Source organism: Mustela lutreola, chromosome X (assembly GCF_030435805.1).
Source record: "Mustela lutreola isolate mMusLut2 chromosome X, mMusLut2.pri, whole genome shotgun sequence".
NCBI classification, from domain to species: domain Eukaryota; kingdom Metazoa; phylum Chordata; class Mammalia; order Carnivora; family Mustelidae; genus Mustela; species Mustela lutreola.
Window position 1 is genome coordinate 7,259,597 of NC_081308.1, and position 14,078 is coordinate 7,273,674.

The 14,078-nt window shown below is 44.1% G+C and overlaps 1 protein-coding gene across 1 annotated transcript in view; it reads right to left on the reverse strand.

Moving 5' to 3' along the window:
* Positions 1-3,081, reverse strand: part of MID1 (midline 1) — a 347,940-nt gene extending 344,859 nt beyond the window's left edge. Inside the window, exon 1 of the mRNA XM_059156938.1 lies at positions 2,881-3,081. The gene's annotated coding sequence lies outside the window, so the exon portion shown is untranslated. The remainder of the gene's footprint in view (positions 1-2,880) is intronic.
* Between the last annotated feature and the right edge of the window lie 10,997 nt (positions 3,082-14,078).

The following is a 14,078-nucleotide window of genomic DNA, read 5'->3' on the forward strand; positions in this document are numbered from 1 at the left end:
AATAACTTTTGAAACCAGGTTCTTTTATGTCATTGCCTCTGGACTAGGCCACACTGGCACCAGCAGAATCCCCGCCAAAGCAACCCTGATCGCAGTCTGAGGAAGGGAAGTGTAAACCAGAACAAAACGTTAGAAAGGATCCCATGAGGAAACCCTGTATATCAGTTTTGTAGGAGATCTTTAACAATCGAACAACACACAGGCAGGTGCACGCGCACGCGCACGCACACGCACACGCGCACGCGCAGAAACACCTTTTAAAAATTCTTTATGGAGTAGAAAGGGCGAGCCGGATGACATGCAGAGGGCCTGGACATCCCCTCTGCAGCATGAGAGACAACAAAAGGATGTTTTCCTTCACACTCAGCCCCAAGGACTAGGTTAACAGACTGACGCAGAATTTTGACTTGCGCCATCTACATTTTGCGCCTGGAGCGTCAGTTTCCTAACTGTCGCGCATCATGACAGATACAGAAATGCACCCCGTCTGCACAATGCACTGGGGCCAACGGAGGAAGCTGCGTGGCCCAGAGATAACCCTTCAGGAGGCCATATCCAGCCCAGGCATGGCTCGGTGGCCCAGATGACAAGCCAGACCAACATCTGGGCAGGTCTGTGACCCACTCGTTGTCTCCCAGCGCTCTGGGGCTCAGGCACTGGGAAATTCTGCCTGAAAGAGTATTCATTAGGCTGATCGGGCAAAAAACAAAGCCACCAGGCCCATCTGCAGCCGACCATACTTCCTAGGCTACACTTGTTGGGGGAGTCACCACACATACTAACAAATGGGCATGCCAAGGCTCTGAGAAGGCCTGTTGCCCCTTGTCTTTTTCTCCCCCTAGGAGTTTTCAATCTCCTTGAACTGAGATACTTTCTAACGTCTCCCAGATCTAAAGAGGCTGCCGAATGGGTGTACCTCCACGCAACAGCTAGCGGTGGCTCGGAGGAGCCGATGCCCCCAACTCGCTGCCTTTCACTGCAGGAACGCTTTGGCCACTGAAGTAAGTGTCCTCTTCCAGAAGGAATCCTCCTGAGACTCTACTGACACCAAGGTGTTAAAGACAATAATCACTCTCACTGCCCCCAAATGAGCTGCCGAGGAGCCATGGGATCGGTAGGTTGTGGAGTCTGGCCCCCGCCCCCCAGTCCCCCAGTTGTCTGTAATTCACATGCCCGTGGCAAGGAGAACTCTAGACATGAGATTCAAAATCCCCCCGTTCACCCGAGGCCCTCCCCAGCCCAGGAGACTTATCTATCTTTCTGCTTATATATTCCCTCGGCCACTGATATAATTAGTATATAATAAGTGTGTACATATTAACTCACAGGAAAAACAGCGGACATGCCGGCTGATTTGGCCTGAGGCCATCTCATCGGCGGGGTGAGACAGCCCAGTATGAACATCTGTTATTAACCGTCTATTTTCCAATAGTGTTTTGCGTCTCCTGGGTTACTGATTCCCAATGAAAGCAACACAATATCCAGACTCCTGTTTTCCTGAGCAGCACTGAGAGAATCAAATGGCTCAAAAACGTCTGCATGGGGCGTCTCGGTTCTGCTGCCTTTGCCGTTGAAAGCTTCATTTACTGAAACGTCTGCTCTATCATGTGCGTCCCTTTTGGGGTTTCGCTCTCCTTGGGGTGAGTGGGTTTCACGGCAGCTACGCTACCGGGCATAGCTACGCTTTTCTCAAGTTGAGGGCCTTAAACAAAACTGGCCACAGCTTTGCTTGCGCTGATGGCTCTCCTGGAGGTCAGTTTCCGAATCTGAGGAATCGGAACCCGGGCCCCCGTGCCACTTGCCACGGTCAGTAGCAGAGTCCTGTTCCCCAAACTCTTTAGGATTAAGTCACTGGGCAGGACGGGAAATGACACTATGTCTTTAAAAGATGAGCAGTCACATCATTCCGAGACAATTATCCCAGCTAACTCAATTAAGAAAACCCCCTTTGGCATGAAAAAATTAAAAAAAAAAAATCCTTCCAAATAAAAAACAATTCTTGATTCCAGATCACTTTTGACAGCTCTAGTCTAAGAAAATCGGCTTTTTTCCCCCCAAGTTTTACCTGTGCCCCAGAACTCAGTTGGAGTAGTTTTTTTTTTTTCCTTCTTTCTCGGTTGCCTCTTATAATTGGGTGTTCCCGAGCCTAACTACAATCACCCTGAAAAGCCCTGTAAACACTTTCACATTTCCATGTTAATCACCTTCAGACTGAGATTTCTGTACACATCCAGAGCGTCACCCCATTCTCACTCAACCGACCGCAAAGCCTTTGACATCAAGCTCGCATTCATCGTTCTCGCCTTATATATAAATAGACACACGCTACTTGTCAAAACGCACAAGTGATCTTTACGCTGTCTAGAACAAAGAGCCCAGCCCGGCTTCTTCCTTTCCTCAGTGGCTCAGAAGGTGTCCTTTATTACGTGTGCAGGATGCAAGGGTTTTGCTGCCTTCTTAGTGACAAATTGCACTTCTGCGGAGTATCACACTGCCTGTGGTTTTAAGAACCCACTTAGATTTACTATTACTTCCTTGGGGAGTCAGCCTCCTCCCAAAGCACCCCAAGGCTCATTTCCACTGTCTCAGAGTGCAACAGAGATGAGAAAGTTCGCTCATCACGAGGGTCTGCAAACTCTTGGCTAGTAAAAACACTCTCTGGAATGTCTAAGGCGTTAAAATCATTGCCTCTGTGAGTTCCTGTTGTATAAAACAGGCAGGAAAAGTTGCCTGGAGGTATTTGCGAAGCACTGTGTCTGCTCGGGAAGGAGCTGTGGGGTTGGAGGCTGAGCTACGCCTCCTCTCCCTTTGCTTCCTGGGTGAAAGCCGCGGGAAGTGCCACTTAGCTGAGGCCAGCAGAGAGAGATCGGTAAGACTCACCGGCTTCCCCATTTTTCCCAGGACGGGGTTTCCGTTCCTCAGCTGTGATCCGGAAGAGACAAGCCTTGAGGTCCTCCAAGCAGGCCGCCTCGGGTCAGCTGAATGGCTGAGGCGTGCAGGAAGCTTGCTCTGTCCAGCTCCGAATCACTCCCCTTTCCAGGCTGTGTGCTTACACGCCTCCCAGTCAGCGCAAAAATCTGCCAAACTCAGGTCAGCCTAACAGGTTTCCTTATATAGGTAAACATGAGTTGCATTCCTGGTGAAAGAAGTTAACTAGGAATCCCGGTAACCTGGTTAACTCTATACATGCCAGAACGGCTCAGAGGCCAGCAGCCCGCACGGGGGTTGGGTTGCAGCACAAAGGGATTTGTGCGATTTAATTAAAATCATCTTGATCCCGGCAGTCTGTGAAATTGGCCCTTCTAGGAGAACTGGGAGTCAACAGCCGGTATTTTATATCAGGAGCTGGGACCGACCTCATACAATCCAAGGGCGCCGCAGGAAGCAAACCCAAAGGAGAGGGCATTATCCTTTGCCTTCCGTGTTTTTAAAACCAGGATCACTTGTCTTGAAATGATTTTCGAAGAAGTGAATAGAAAATGTGATAGGGAGAGACTGTGAATAACTTCCAGCAGATAAGGCTCAAATGCCTTACGTGAGCACAGTAACTGATAGTTATTCAACTTTTCCAGGCCCGTAGCAGATAATGCAATACGATCATTTTGAGTTTACTCCCTTTACAAGGCAGTAATTGCTACTGTATTTTTTGATGGGCGAAATGACACATAATGACATCTATTTATTCTCTGTAATAACCCTCCTGAGCCCACACACTGAAGTGTTATTTGATGGTTTCAGGAAGGAAATCTAAGACACATGAATTTGCATAATTACACGGAAAATTTTTTTAAACAGCTTCCTGGACTTAAGAAGATAAGAAGCTACATCTTCCAAAGAACTCCTGCCAGGCCTAACTCTGGGCTCAAAACATAGTTTTTAAAGGTAAGCCTGTAACATATCAATTGTCTAATAATCGGCTTCCCCCACCCACATTATCTACCACCAAGTAGAGTAATAATTCTTTGCAAGTCTGACCCATTCCACTGCAGTCTTCCTGTGACTCAGTAGAGACCCATGACTTCCCCTTACTAGGTGTTGGAGGTGAGGACTGCCGGCTAAATAAAACCTATCTTCAGATCCATCATTTGTTCTTATTTCATCCACTGGGTGACTGCTCCTGGGACAGATAGCGTCAATCGTAGTAAAAATAGCTCAGTGCTGTGTTTTCAGCCCCTGTTCCGGAAAGGGGCGAGAATGTTTACATACCTAAGCCAGCACCAGCACAAACCATCAAGAGTTTCTGCGGAGGGGCGTGGGGGGTGGAGGTTGGGGGCGTGGGGGGGGCGGTCCTAGCACTGCCTGATTCCAATGCATCAAATAAAACTCTTGAAAATTGTGCAGGGAAAAAAGAAGGAGGAGAAGGAGGAGGAGGAGCTTCTGCTATGAGCAGTAAAGTGCAGAAATCACACTGTCAGGATGGGTGACTAATCTTTGAATAGCATTTTACACCAGGCAGAGATTTTTGTAGACAGTTTCTCTTCCTATCTCCACAGGAACACCAAGAAGCATGTGCATTACTATTTCCTTTTTATGATAACAAAACTAACTCGCAGGGATAAGAGCGATTGTCCTCAAGTCTCATGGTCAGCTTGTGGCAGATCCCAAATCCCAGATCTTCTAGGATTTAACTCCGGTAGGATTTCCAAAAATAGAATCGACTTAAAGGGCAGAAGAACATTAAAATGGCAGTTTTCCATGTTCAAATGTAATTTCTAATACTCGTATGTCTAGAGAGTTTAAATGCAATATACAAACCGATTAAAATACTCTCTCTATACTCATAACTTACTGCTAAAATGACTCCAGAAAGATCATAAAGTGAGATAGGAAGTATATTTTTATTGAATACGAATTTGGGTTATAAAATATTATGAAGGTATAGCTGCAAATATTGCACACATTTTTCTGTTCGCAGTACACACATTTCTATGGCATCAAGTAAAGACTCATCTTGACTCCCCCACTGGCAGGAATATTAGTGTTTTCTACTTATTGGGTTTTCATTAATCTTAAATAAAACGCTGTGTACCATGCTAGGTAAATGGCTTTCACTACTACAGTCCATTTACGATCCTTCATCCTTTATGTTCTCATAATTCCCGCTGAAGCAAGTTCTGTTTATGCAGGAACTTTAGACTTTATTAACATGTTGATGCAAGACAACGAATGCATTTTTTTTTTCCCCAGGGCAGGCGAAACCTTTAAGTGCCTTAAGCTGGCCTCCAAATTTGTTCTTAGGATTCTAAGCAAGCAATCATTTAGGTTTTAAACACGAAATATCTTAGGCTATAATTATTGAATTGGAAGGTCAAAATGAAATTTGGGTCTCAAAGTAGCATATTTCAAAGAAGGAACATAACCCTCTGCTAAACCCATTCTGGACGCCTCAAGAAATGGTCTGGGAAAGGCTGGGACACTGAGTCAGCATGAATTCAACCTGAACATAGAAGCCCCCAGCAAGAGAGTGCATAGAGCTAAGTAGTTAACACCAGGCCCAAAAAATCGCACTTATGGGAAACTAAATAAAATACAAGACAGACTTGAAGGAGAGAAAATATCCTAGTGGTTTAAGGAAAACATCGGGGGACATATTTTAGAAATTCCCAATGCCATACGACGAATGAGTAGTTGAGCTACAATTCAAACCCCGGTCCTTCAGACTCTAGAACATTTGCTATTTCCACCGCACCCTGGGTGTACTACACTACCGAAGGAAGTGCAAATGCCCTTGAGTCAGCTTCCACGCTGGTTCTATGTCTTGGTCGTGTGACCTTGGGTAATGTTTTGAAGCCTCACCTCCAAGGGGAAAACAATGGCTACACATCTCACAGATTACCGCAAGTACCTAACGGGTGTTTTTTCAACCATTCCCAGTGAATTTATTGAAGCTTCTCATGGTCTAGCCATTCTTCTAGATCCTAGGAATACAGCCATGAGAAAGTCAGGCATGTCTTCCCCATCGTGCAGCTAATGATCTTCAAGGAGAGGTTGTGCACACCTATATTATGGAATGTGAAACTCTAACATATTCCCAGATTTCTCATAACGCAAACATGTTGAAGTATTAATAGACAAATGCCTGAGGTAACGCTTTCACTCTAGTCAGTCCACACTGCTCTCTCCGGCTAGAGGCTGGCCTTACTATGGTTAAACTTGGTGGGCCTGGCCTGAGCCAAATCAGGTAAATATCAGGGAAAGGGTAAAACTTGATGCGTCTATCATATCATGACACATCCTTTGAACAATCGAGGAAGACTGGCGCGTTCAATTGCAAAACATCTTGAAGACGCTTGGGAAGCTGGATGTACCGGGAGTTCGTTTTCATCATTAATTCTATATATGAAGACGTGATGGAAAAAGCATACAACTATAGCCCATTATCTAGCTACTAATCTATTTTTAGTTCCTTTCCACTCAGTAAGCATTTCGTTGATACTTTACTATGGATAAGGGTCTGTGAAGGATGCAAATAGGAGAGGATACACAGAAGAAACATGGTCCCCTAGCTTTAGTGGGAACTTTCTAGAAAAATGTTATGGTGCTATATCAGGCAGGATGGGCAAGGTTATGCTCTGGTAACAAGGAACCCCCCCAGATCTCAGTGGCCTGTAACAGCAAAGGTGTTTCTCTCACTCATGCCACATGTTTACACAGATCAGCCAGGAAGGCTCTCCTATTCATAGCCACTCAGGAGCCCAGGCTGAGGAAGGTTCCTTTCAACAACTACTTCGGCAGTTGCTGAGACAGGAAACAGGGACCTGGGGAATCACACACTGCCTTTCAAAACTTCACTTCATAAGGGACACTTAAACTTCCACTCACCTTTCATGGGCCACAGCAAGTCCTCTGGCCCTGTTTAACTTCAAAGCAAGAGACAGAGCTAGACTTCATGACAAATGAAGACATGACAGATACGGCAAACCATGTGGCTGGAGGAAAGCATCAAGGAAGCAGGCATATTGGACGCCCCCTTCACAAAAGGACTGGCATTTTAAGTTTGGAAGTTACTGACCAGCTCCAATTTCCATTAGAGTGCTTGCTTAAAGGTGGACTCAGAGATTAATCAGTGGTTCTGGCTGAACCTTGAGGGAAACAGTGACATTTAAAAAGGATGTCCTAAGGCAGGTTCTTCTTAATATTTCTATCAGTTACTTGAGTGATGAAATAAAAGACAAGATGATTTAATTTGCAGATGGTGCCAAATTGGATAGCTAACACCTCAGAGGATTGTATTATAATTCAAAATGACCTTGAAGAGTGTGTGGTGGGGGAATGATGTTAAAAAAAAAAAAGAACTTTATGTCCAACAGGGACAAACAGAGGATTGGAATGACTGGTCTACAAAATACATGGTAGAAAAGCTATGCTGAGCACAAACAAGCCTGTAAATTGAATATACACTGACAGCTTAGCACTTTTACTTGTAAAGGCCTTGGTATGGTGGTATTTGCCACGTAAGCACTGGAAAATAGGAATTCTCAGAGCACTGCTTCACTGGCGAACCTCATTTTAAGAAATAAGAAATCAGAGCAAATTCGAGGCAAAAGCAGAAATTTCCAAAAGACTAAGTACCCTGAGGCAGGAGTCAGCAAACTTCTTCTGCAAAGGACCAGATAGTAAATATTTTCAACTTTGCCATCCATAAGTCTCCCTCCTACAACTACTCAACTCTGCTATTGTGGTCCAGAACAGCCACAGATAATATGGAAATGAATAGGCATGGCTGGGTGCCAATAAAACTTTATAGACAAAACTGGGTCGCCAACCTTAGGGTAAAACTGTGCAGACCCCTGCTCTCTCTACATTATAAGAAGTATCCCAGAACGGCAAGGTACTCATATTAATTGCAAGTGCCTAGAAAGCAAGAGGGACCCTGTTTTGGCCATACTCCCATTGCTCAAGTTCCCTTAGTAGTGCTTTTCCACACAGGTGCTAGTGAATAAACTGGTGAACTAAATGAAATGAAATCAGCGGGGCGCCCGGGTGGTTCGGTCGGTTAAGCGTCTGCCCTCGGCTTAGGACATGATCCCAGGACCCTGGGATCGAGCCCTGCATCGGGCTCTCTGCTCAGTGGGAAACCTGCATCTCCCTCTCCCACTCCCCCTGTTTGTGTTCCCTCTCTCGATGCCTCTCTCTGTCAAATAAATAAAACCTTAAAAAAAAAAGAAATGAAATTAGCTAGAAATGTTACTACACCAGCCTCCTTATTAAATATTCAAAAATTATTAGAATATGTAATTCTTTAAAAAAATATAATGTACTTTTTATTTTGCATGCACCATTGCTTGATAAATGACTGATATATGTTATCACAAATTATTCTCACAACACTACAAAATAAACATTTTCTATACAAATTTCCAAGTGGAGAATAAAAAGTTTAGGAGATTAAGCAATTCACATAAGGTCATATAGTTAATAAATGTCAGTGCCATGATTCATTCCCTGATTTTCTGGAATTCCAAAATTCAAGCTCTTAATCCATAAACTTTACTGATATTCTCGTAGTTCTCATAGCCTTTGCAAGGATGTTCCGAATAAAGACAAAAACTGTTGATTATTTCTAATCCTTTCCTATAGCTTGAACATGAATCATCTGATTTATTAATAAGATTATATATGTTTAGAATATGTAATTCTTGAGGATGTCACAGAAATAAAATCCAAAATATAATTTCCCATTTCAATCTGCCAAATATTTATCAGTTATATTGCCTTTCAGCTACAAAAATATCAAAGATGAAAAAGTATAAGAAAACCTAGAACAGGATTAAAATGATGAAATTAAAGGAAACAAAACTTTGCAACAAGGTATAACCACATAGCATTTTACATTTTTTTCTCCCAAGTTCTTCATAAGCAGCTGAGGTCAATGAAGCAAATGTCCTTATTAGCCAAAAGCGAAAATGGCGACGAGGAAGGTGAAGTCAATGGTGTAACGTCAACAAGCTAGCGGCAATGGAGAAGGAAACAGGACCGAGGCTCCCTGGGTTTACAATTCTAAATCGTGATAAGCACCAAGTGCACAGAGGCTGGGAGGATAAAGAGCCGACACGAAATACAATGGAAGCCTTGTGGTATGTCTTTTCAGGTGCACGGGGGAAAGCTCAGCGCTCCAGACACCATGTGTTCCTTCCTCCCTGATACACACCTGCACCGCCCGTCCCCCCCCCTCCCACCCTCCCTCTCCAGTGCGGTCTGGTTTGCAGTCAGCCCCATAGCCTCTCCCTCCTTTGATAAAGCCCTGAAAGCTAAAGCCTGGTTATGCATGAGTCTTTGTGCAAATGCCCCTGAATGCTGAGTCCGACTACTTGTGACCATTGGCTCTGACACTTCCATTCCAAGCCAGTGTCATCCTGTGCCTAGATCAGTTTCTCAGGCTCAGTTATAATTAGACTGGAACATTCTTTGTGATGGGGCAGTCCTGAGATTTGCAAGATTTTCAGCAGCATCGCCAGCTTCTTCCCACTAGATGCTGGGAGCATTTCCCCTCCCCTTACCCTCCGAGTCACAACAACCAGAAGTATCTTCAGACATTGCCAAATCTTCCTGTGTGGGGGGGGGAGCACAAAATTACCCCTTTTGGTAAACCTCTGAACTCGGTGATTGTAATTGCTTCTTAATTGTTCTCCCTACTTCTGCCCTGGCTTCTCTGCAGTCTGTACTTCACAGGGCAGCCAAAACCAGTTAAATGGCAATGGGGAATTAATGTTGCGGATGGAATTAAGGTTGCTAGTAGGCTGACTTTTCAAGATATACATCAGATCATGCCCCTTCTCAGCTTAAAACCTCTAGCGGTATCCTGTCATAATTAGAATACAATCTAGTCACCACGCCATGGCCCACAGAATGCTCCAGTCTGACCTCTGTCAGCCTTTCCAGACTAATCTTACAGCACCATGTCCATACTGGCCTTCTTTCTCCTTCCCCAATGTACCCATCTCGTTCAGAACTCAGGACCTCTGTATACATTGTTCGCACTGCCTGGAGCGCTCCTCCTGGTGCATATGGCAGAATGGCGGCCTCCTAAAGATGTCCACATCTGGGTTCCTGGAACTTGGGAGTTAAATGGCAATGGGGAATTAATATTGTGGATGGAATTAAGGTTGCTAGTAGGCTGACTTTAAAATAAGAAGAGTATCCCGGATTATCTGGGCGGGCCCAATGTAATCACAAGGTCCGTATAATGTAGAAGACAGAGACAGAAGATCAGTGTCTGAGCCATGACCTGTGAAGGACTGGATTAGCTTTTGGTGGCTTCGCAAATAGAGGAAGGAGACCACGATCTAAGGAATGTGGGCGGCCTCTCGAAGCCAGGAGCAGATTCCCCCCTAGAGCCTCTGGAAAGAATACAACTCTGTTGACACCTTGATGTTAGCCTAGTGAGACCTGTGTTGGACTTCTGACCTCAAGAACTGTAAGACAATAAATCTGGGCTGTCTTAAGGCACTACACTTTCGAGAATTTGTTACAGCAGCAACAGGAAAGCAATGTTCCAAGAACACATCTTCACTACTAGCTCCTAAACTCTTAGAACGTATGCAAATTGTCTTCTTCTCCAGTAGGGGGCCACCCATGATAGCAGGGACTGCCAGTCACTGCCCTTTCCACCTCCCGTGGTTCTGTAATTGACCCGGTTTATTTCCTCCATGTCTGGGGTGGCTGTCTGACATTACCATAGTTCATTCATTGCAAAGCCAGAAAAAGAAAAGGAAAGGAAAGGAAAGGAAAGGAAAGGAAAGGAAAGGAAAGGAAAGAAAAGAGAAAAGGAAAGGAAAGGAAAAAGGGAAGAAAAGACCCACCTTGACACAAAGTAGCCAACAATGACACACTCGAAAAAAGAAATGGCAGTGGTCATTTTATATGTCTCGGAACAGGAATGTTGGAGAAAGAACCAGGTTTGGATGAAGCAAAGAACGTTTATGTTGGATGAAGAGACATTCTTGACGGTAGTTGGAGTAATTGCACAATGAAACAAGGCTGCCAAGAAGGGCCACGGAGGCCTGGATTGTGGCAACACTCACGAAGGAGATGAGATAACTTGAGTCAAGAGAATAAGTGCAGCTCAGCCTAGAGCATTTAGTTGATGGCCTGCTTGTTCTTCCTCCAGCTTTAAAAATGTGTGTAGCACAAAGCAATGAATCACAGGACAACATCTGCATGTAATTGCATTTCTGTTCCAATAATAAATGTTTCAACTGCTACGCTATTTATGAAAGCTGTTATCATAAAGAGCCAAGTGGGGGAAATTTGAACCACAAATGCTTATCTTAAGAAACCTTTCCTTTGCAATTCAGGGTCCAAGTACCAAAAAGAGCAACGGTGCTGTAGTATATGAATTGTCCTGAGCAGTTTGTTCTTGAAATTCTATTTTAAATGGATTTTGGGGTGTCTGACTCCCTGTAGAAGCCCCTTCTGTCACCCATGGTTTTCTTAGTATTTTTTGAACTGGAAGAGGAGCGAAGGCTGACACAGTTTCCTCAGAGACCTATCATCTGATTTTTGGACCCATTGTCAAGGCAGGAGAAAAGGGGTCTTTCACCTTCATTTTAATCAAGAATGTTTATTCTCAAAACAGAAGACTAGAATTACTGATTTCCCCACCCAGCCTACTCCCACAAACCACCCCACCTGGGAATTTGGGGCCTTCAAGTTGCTGGCAAAAATGCCAGGGCATTTAAAAATTATTAACAAGCAGTGCAGAAAAGAATAGGAAATCAAAGAAACTCTTAGTTCCTCAGGTCACAGTGGCAGACAATTTTTCTTTATGTCTTGGCACTGGAGCCGCTGACTTCCCCGCAAAAGCACTGGTGACACCAGCAAAGGCTAGCCATCATTTTGGCCTTTTAAACTTAGCTTTGGGGGGATGCATGTTCTGCAAAATAAAGAGGGCTGTATTTTTCAACAATTTACTTAACTTTGCATTTTTCAGTTGTGTCTGTCTGCAGCTTAAAAGTCACTGCTTTGAATAAAGTATGAAAACTCTGTCAAGGGGCCCCTGGGTGGCTCAGTGCATTAAGCGTCCCTCTCTCGATTTTGGCTCAGGTCAGGATCTCAGGGTCCTGGAATCGTGCCTCCCGAGGCTCCCCTTAGACTCTGCACTCCGATGGGAGTCTGCTTGAGATTCTCTCCCTCTGCCCCCTCGCGCACGTGCACACACTCTCTCCCTCTCAAAATAAAATAAATACATTTTTAAAAAAGAAAAAGAAAACTCCATCAAGCTATAGAAAAAATCAAACTGCAATTCTTAAAAGACTGCCTCTTTCCATTTGGCTAGGCAGGTGTCTCAAGACCATGGTCGTTGAGAGTTTTCCTTTTAATGAGATGGCAAATAACCACGTGGGAGGGCAAATCCTCAAAGAGCAATGAAAACAAGCAATTTTACAGCAATAATTCTAAACCACCTCCCCATTTCCCCAGGTCTGTGTTTCTTCACTCCTAGCTGCTTAGTTCTCACTTCATTAGCACTGTTTAAAACACCACAGTTGAATAACAAAACTAAATGAAAATTTAGAACATTCTGTTAGGAAGATGAAAATACATCACGGTTTTCCAAAGTAATTTTTAATTAACTCTTTAAAACCCAGATCAATAACCAGGGTTGGTCTACCATCAGGTTAGCATCTAGGCTGCCTAGGATTTCCCTTCTTCCCCACCCAGGGCCCTGAACTAGAGTAAAGATGAGGACCGAGACAGACATAGTCATTCATTTATTTACCAACTAATATTGGGTAAATGTTACGTGTTAGACACACATTCATATATTAGGGTAGATAATAGCAACTTAATTAAATGTTGGAAGTATTTCAAAAGTTATGTTTTTAAAAAAATATTTCATTTATTTATTTGACAGAGATCACAAGTAGGCAGAGAGGCAGGCAGAGAGAGAGGAGGAAGCAGGCTCCCTGCTGAGCAGAGAGCCCGATGTGGGTGTCTGGATCCCAGGACCCCGGGGTCATGACCTGAGCCGAAGGCAGAGGCTTTAACCCCCTGAGCCACCCAGGCACCCCTCAAAAGTTATGTTTTACGAAGCATACAAATATCCCTGTTACAATGTCATGAGAAGGACGCTTCAGTTCAGTTCTGTGGTATTTTTCCACAAACCCATGGAACGGACTTGAAGTCCAATACCGGTTTGCCAGCATGGTTGGGTGAGTGCCCTCTTCTGGGCTGCAGACTTCTTGTCATAGCCTCACATGGGGGAAGGGGCCAGGGAGCTCTCTGAGATCTCCTTTTCAATGCACTAATCCCAATGATGAGGGCTCTGCCCTCCCGACCTAGTCAACTCCCAAAGACCACACTTCCTCATATCATCACCATGGGGGTTAAGATTTCAGCATATGAAGTTTTGGGTGGGGAGACACAAACATTCAGATGGTTGTAGCTAAACTGAGTGACATTCTACAAAACACCTGACTAGTACTCCTCAAAACTGTTTAAGTCTTGAAAAGGAAAGGAAAGATGGAAAAACTCATAGCCCAGGGGAGCCTAAGGAGGCATGATGACTAAATGCACTAAGTGCTTTGGGTGGGATCCTAGAACTGAGAGAAGACGTTTGTTAAAACAACAAAACAAAACAAAACAAAACAAACACAGAGAAATCCAAATAAAGTCTGGAGCTTAGTTAGCAGGAAGGTACGATGCTGATTTCTTAGTTTTGACAGAAGTACCATGGAAATGTAAGCCATTAACATCAGCGAAAAACTGGGTGAAGCATATATAAGATGTATCTGTACATACTTGGAAACTTTTTTGTTGATCTAAAATGATTCAAAAATAAAAGAGTAAAGATATTTAAAAATGCTTTTAAGATTCCCCAGAACAAGAGCAATAGTTTTATACTGTAGCCAAAGAAGGAAAAACAAGATTAAGAAAAGACCCATCCAAGAAGGGCAGAGACAGAGGCAGGAACATGCAAAGAGAAACAGGCAGATATGGAAGTAAGAGTCCGGATCCTTCTGGTGGGCTCCAGGAGGGTGTGCAAACTCCAGTGCCTTGTTATGTGGCTCCCTGCTATTCTCTTAAGTTACAGAGATCAGAAAAAAAATCAGCGCTTAGGGGCTCCTGGGTGGCTCAGT